Source organism: Cibotium barometz, chromosome 10 (assembly GCF_041138505.1).
Source record: "Cibotium barometz isolate CiBa-2024 chromosome 10, ASM4113850v1, whole genome shotgun sequence".
Taxonomy (NCBI): Eukaryota; Viridiplantae; Streptophyta; class Polypodiopsida; order Cyatheales; family Cibotiaceae; genus Cibotium; species Cibotium barometz.
Window position 1 is genome coordinate 57,056,250 of NC_141055.1, and position 6,935 is coordinate 57,063,184.

Below are 6,935 nucleotides of genomic sequence, written 5' to 3' on the forward strand. Positions count from 1 at the left end.
GAATCTATGGGAAGACCTCACCTAGAAGTCACAAACATAGTGGTTAAGATGGCAAACGGAAATATAGCTAAACCTATTGGAACGCTAAGGGACCTTGAGATCAAGGTTCTGGGATACAAGGTAAGATATACCTTCATTGTAATGGATTTCTCTAAGCATCCTATGTCATATCAAATGATCTTAGGATGTCCCTTCATGAGGGAAGCACAAATGGCGCATGACTGGTCGAAAAACCATGTCTACTTACAATTCCAGGACTCTGTCATTCGAGTTGATCTTGAGAATAGTCGCGCGCATCCTTTAGGAAGCAAGGTTATCATCGATAATTGATCGGATACCACTATTCACTCAGCCCCATTAAAGTATTGCTATACATGTAAAAAAGAGACTGATGATGGGAAAGATTCTCCTTATATGGATGTCCTACCGGGCATGACTGAGTCGGATAACGTGGATTGGGTACACCTAGCGGCAACCTTAGACACATGGGAAAATAGAGGCACAAGTTGGGTAACACCTGAGGGGAAAGATATGCCACCATTAGTGCCAGTAAACATGATAGTGTTATGCACTTGACTCCTGATGGCAAGAAAGTGGCAAACTCCCTTGACACTAAAAGTAGCGAAGACTCTGACCAATGTGACTCCAAGTCTGAATCTCAAGAAGAAACTGACTCTGAGCCTAATAGGGGGTATGAATCAAATATTCACCCAAGTGTAGAAGCCACGTGCTCAAAGCCTAGGACAGTAACCTCTTGCTATTCATCCGAGAGTGAGGGGGACACAAGTGAAGATCGATCAAGTGAGTCTGAATCTGATATAAACAAAAATAAAAAACTAGGTAAAAAGAAGACGAGACATAAGCGACAACGCTATCGAGCTAATGTACAAACTACAATAAACAAAGAGAGATCCACTGCAGAATGGCTTAGTTATGTAGGAGCATATGACGCTCATCGGAAGTTAGCGGATAATTGGAGACAATACCTCCAAAGTGTCATGTGGTGTATTCCGCAAACTCATGACATCGCCCAATTAGAAATCGAAAAGAAGCCGAAACTTAGTCGTACTGCGAGAAGGCGTCAAAACCGAAAGTTAGCTCAGCAACAAAAGGATGCGGAATTGAAAGAAAAAAGCATGGCACAACAAGAACCGGTAGACTTACATCCTGCACCCGAGCATTTCAAATTGTTTACCACAGGGGAACGTAAAGTCGTCTACACAAAAGCCCAACGAACGCCTACCAATGGGAGTAGCGGTGTCTACGATGGCCCGCGGCGGTAGTTAAGGAGATAGAACTAGCAGATCCAGGTGAGGAGTCTAAACGAGTTTTTATTGCTCAAGACCTCACCAAGATGGGAGAAGCTACACTTAAGAGGCTTCTTAAAGAATTCAAGGACATATTTGCTTGGACATACCATGATATGAAGGGTGTTCCACCCTCTGTGGTGCAACACGCAATTCTAATGATTAGCACTGCTAAACCAGTCCAGCAATGTCCCTACCCCCAATGAATCCTAAATATGCAAAGATTGTATAAGAGAAAATTGAAAAGCTTATAAAATGTGGATTCATATACCCTATTGAGCACTCAGAATGGGTTTCTCCGATAGTCATTGTACCAAAGAAGAATGGAAAACTCAAAGTATGCGTTGATCTCAAAAAGGTTAATGCAGCCACCAAAAGAGATCATTACCCCTTGCCGTATTCTGAACATGTGCTTGAAAGAGTTGCAGGCAAGGAGGCTTATAGCTTTTTAGACGGGTACTCTGGTTATAATTAGATCACAATTGCAGTAGAGGACCAAGCTAAAACAGCTTTTATAAAACAGAGTTTGGAGTGTTTGCCTTTCGTGTCATGGCCTTTGGCTTAACCAATGCACCTGCAACATTCCAACGATTGATAAACACAACCTTTAAGGAATATCTAAGGGACTTTTGTGAAGCTTTCTTAGATGATCTTTGTGTTCATTCCTCTTGGGACGAGCACTTGATGTGTTTACGAAAAATATTTGAAAGGTGTAGATTATATCGCATCTCATTGAATCCTTTCAAATCAATTTTAGGTTAAACACGGAGTTATTCTAGGACATATAGTGTCCAAAAATGGGATTTCCACTGACGAAAGTAAAATCAAGGTCATTCTGGAATTGCCCCCACCCACCAACTATAAGGGAGTCCAACGCTTTATGGGCCATGTTGGTTATTATCGAAGGTTTATTTTATTCTTCGCGCTGAGATAGCTAGACCATTGTACAAGCTTCTCATCGAGTTTATTTGGACCGAAGATTGTGACCGTGCATATGAGCTATTTAAAGAAGGCCTTGGTGAGTACTCTAATCTTGCGAATGCCTAACTGGGATTTAATCTTCCATGTGCATATTGATGCATCAAACTTTGCTATTGGGTGTGTACTAACTCAACCTGGAGAACATAAACTAGACTACCCCATTAGCTGAACGATGCTGAAATGAACTACACCACTACGGAGCGAGAAGGGTTGGCAATGATATATGCAGTGAAGAAATTTCGTTATTACCTTCTTGCCACCAAGTTTGTTTTCTATGTGAATCATCAAGCATTGTTGTATCTGGTGAACAAACCATGCTCCACAGGAAGAATCACACGATGGTTATTGATTCTTCTTGAGTTTGATTTCACTGTTGTTGTGAGACCTGGCAAAAAACATGTCATGGCTGATCATTTGTCTCGCATACCTAATGGTGAAGCTCCTACGGGAGTTGAGGATGACTTACCTGCTGACACTTCCTTGTTCATGGTGGAGACAATGCCTAAATGGAGTGAGAAGATTGTTAACTTTTTGGTTAATGGCTTTCCACCCAAAGAGCTTCGTAAAGATCTAGCTCGAAAGCTGATAAAGGAATGCAAACCCTATTGCTTGATGGCCGGGACTCTTTATAAAAGAGGAAAGGATGACGTTCTTAGGTGTTGTGCCCACCAAGAGGATGAGTATCTATATATTTTGCAAGAGGCACATGTAAGGTTCCCCCCCTTCCAAAATAGGGGAAACACTTAAGATAGTCCACTAAGTCTTAACTTGGAGAAAATTTCCTACTCCTCGACACCTTGACCATGCAGAGATTCAAGGATACGATTCATAGGTAAGACCTAATTCTATCCCGCAGGGAGAGCGTGGTCTTCTAAAAATCAAATCACCTATAGGGTAATTGATCATAAATTGGGCAACTACAACACTTGCTAGAGGCAACGCTTTTTTCCTCATCCATGCAAGGCACAGGCGTCGCTAGCCTAGTCTTCTAGAATAGAATTGCCCGAGAACCTATTTATCTAGCGTAGGGCTTTCACTTAATATGTTGGAAAGCTACCCGACTAATCGGGTCCACCCGTCTGTGGGATGGTGCCGTCGGGCATTCCATCCTCCCACTTTCCACCCTACTCACGTGTCAATTTGTTTTCTAATTAATCCTACCACACTGTTTGACATAAATAAACATGTTCCTTAATTAAGGCCCTTTTCACAAGGCTTATTAAAATAGCCTTTTTCCACAGTACAATAATGCCAAGACAAGATTTAAAAGAAAAGTTTATACATGAATCAATTTCATACAAGCCAAATCGGCTCTCTTATTCTTTTCCTTTATACCGCCGATGATCTAGAATTCGGTCTTCCAGCCTCTACATGCTGGGCAAAACCCTACGGGACCATACACCTCATCGTCGGCCGCTGGCGAGGACTCAAGCCGGCGGCCTGTCGCCCTCTCAGGCTCCATCGCTCAATCCTTCCGCCCCTCATCAGAGGGATGTCTGCGCACTAGGGTGGGCTAATTCACCGCACTAGCCTGGGCCCTCAGAACTAGGCAGCATCACAATCACTCGCCTCAATCGGCAAACCTCATTCTCCCAATGGTATGAGGGATACCATGGGCCAACTCCGGGCCTTACTAACGTCTCCGCCGTCTGGCTACACAAGCACAAGAACGGGGCAGCGTCAAGGCAGGGAGAAGTTGTACCTGTACCTTAATTCAACCAAGATAACAATCCATTTACTCACTAAACCATAGGACTAGGATCCATGTCACCTTCTTAAGAAAACAATCCTTTTCACAAAGATTTTAGCATTTCAACTTGAGATTGCCAATAAGACATTCTTTATTAAGGCATATGCTATTGTTTAAAAGAATACAAACTTTAAATAGTAAATCAATCAAATAGATCACTATTAACAATTAATAAAGAAGCCGGGGCCATACCTCAACCCCTAAGAATGATATATAATTGAAAAATAAAATATGTATATACCTTATAGAAATTTGTCGTTTATCGTTGCCTTTGCTCGTTAACAAGAGCTTTAGAACTTGACATATGAGAATAGAGTCTTCTAATACCTTGTCTTTTGATTGAAATCATCCAATAATCTCCAAGCTTTATCTCCTCTTACTCATACTATGACTCTTCTCTCTAAGGTCTATGGCAAAATAGCCTTCTCTTTACAGGGCTACGACATACTATTCTTTCTCTAAAAGAAAAGCTATGGAGTTTTGGTCTCTTCCTCTGAAAAACCATAGCAATCTAAGCTTCTTTTCTAAGATATTAGATAAGAATGAAGGGATATATATATCTCAAACTCTAGGATTACCTTGAGGCTACTTGCTGCCTTCTCATCACAGATTTCTCTGTGTAGAGACCCTGACAGAAATAGCAAATTGTTTCGGCCACCATAACTCTCTGATAAAAACTCAGAATAACCAGTCAAAAGAATGGGAACGCATCTGGTCTACAAGCCAACGCAAGAATAATAGGTAAAAACGTCTGTATATAGCCACAAACGCGCCATCTTTAGAAACGCGTTGTTTTTTCATATTTTTAGTATGCATGGACTCTAAATGTGTAAAAGTACTCTAAATATGACCTCTTATCACCTATCCTAGAGGACAAAACCTTTCATGAAGGTGTACTTTCATGGCATCTCATATAACTGATTCTAGTTCTAGTGGTTAGATTGACAACAGTGCTTCCAACTAATTCGACATTTCTTTCAATTTTTAGAGAGCAAGGGTGGACTTGCTTCTTTCATTATATCCATGAAAAAATCAAAACTATCAAATACTTATCATAGCACCACATTTAAAGGCAGTCAAGATTAGTACATCTAAGATCTTCATTTTTTTGAGAATTACATATCTGGTGCCATGGATTGACACATCCAAAGATTGTCAGGATTAACACGTCTGAGATGATTAGTTTTCTGAAAATTACACATCTAGTATCTTGGGATTAACACATCTAAGAGCATGATCCTCTTGGAGTTACACATCCGAAGTTAGACCCATGTTTGTCTAAGATGGGTTCTAGATCTTGGATGATCGTCCTAGTGGTGTAAAGCATCCAATGGATGACATTCACACGTCAACTATTCAAACCTTAATGGAGTTATAATCTTAATAATTTATAATATGCGAACTAATGAGATATATCCTGAAAATTTCTCTAAACAAAGTTTTGGTCTATCCTTCTATTCAGTCTCTCACTAGATTCTTAATTTGATCACCCTATGTTTTCCTCACAAAAGGTTTTCTCCCCAATCTAATTTCTCAAATTTATTGTACAAATATCTTGCGTGTGCACCCCCAAGATACAAGAATAATTTCATAGGATGATTGTCTCAACATTTGAGGATATTCAAACAACTTCTATGGCCAATAGAGACGATTGATTCGTTCTCATATGATAAACAATCACTTGTTTTAATCCCTTGACAGTTAACCTTTAAAAAACAAATCCTAGGAACTAAGATCGGCTCTGATACCACTTGTAAGGTTCCCCCCCTTCCAAAATAGGGGAAACACTTAAGATAGTCCACTAAGTCTTAACTTGGAGAAAATTTCCTACTCATCGACACCTTGACCATGCAGAGATTCAAGGATACGATTCATAGGTAAGACCTATATCTCTCCCGCAGGGGGAGCGTGGTCTTCTAAAAATCAAATCACCCATAGGGTAATTGATCATAAATTGGGCAACTACAAGACTTGATTTCTAGAGGCAACGCTTTTTTCCTCATCCATGCAAGGCACAGCCGCCGCTGGCCTAGTCTTCTAGAATAGAATGAACGATACCATGGGCCAACTTCGGGCCTTACTAACATCTCCGCCGTCTGGCTACGCAAGCACAAGAACGGGGCAGCGTCAAGGCAGGGAGAAGTTATACCTGTACCTTAATTCAACCAAGATAACAATCCATTTACTCACTAAACCATAGGACTAAGATCCATGTCACCTTCTTAAGAAAACAATCCTTTTCACAAAGATTTTAGCATTTCAACTTGAGATTGCCGATAAGACATTCTTTATTAAGGCATATGCTATTGTTTAAAAGAATACAAACTCTAAATAGTAAATCAATCAAATAGATCACTATTAACAATTAATAAAGAAGCCGAGGCCATACCTCAACCCCTAAGAATGATATATAATTGAAAAATAAAATATGTATATACCTTATAGAAATTTGTCGTTTATCGTTGCCTTTGCTCGTTAACAAGAGCTTTAGAACTTGACATATGAGAATAGAGTCTTCTAATACCTTGTCTTTTGATTGAAATCATCCAATAATCTCCAAGCTTTATCTCCTCTTACTCATACTATGACTCTTCTCTCTAAGGTCTATGGCAAAATAGCCTTCTCTTTACAGGGCTACGACATACTATTCTTTCTCTAAAAGAAAAGCTATGGAGTTTTGGTCTCTTCCTCTGAAAAACCATAGCAATCTAAGCTTCTTTTCTAAGATATTAGATAAGAATGAAGGGATATATATATCTCAAACTCTAGGATTACCTTGAGGCTACTTGCTGCCTTCTCATCACAGATTTCTCTGTGTAGAGACCCTGACAGAAATAGCAAATTGTTTCGGCCACCATAACTCTCTGATAAAAACTCAGAATAACCAGTCAAAAGAA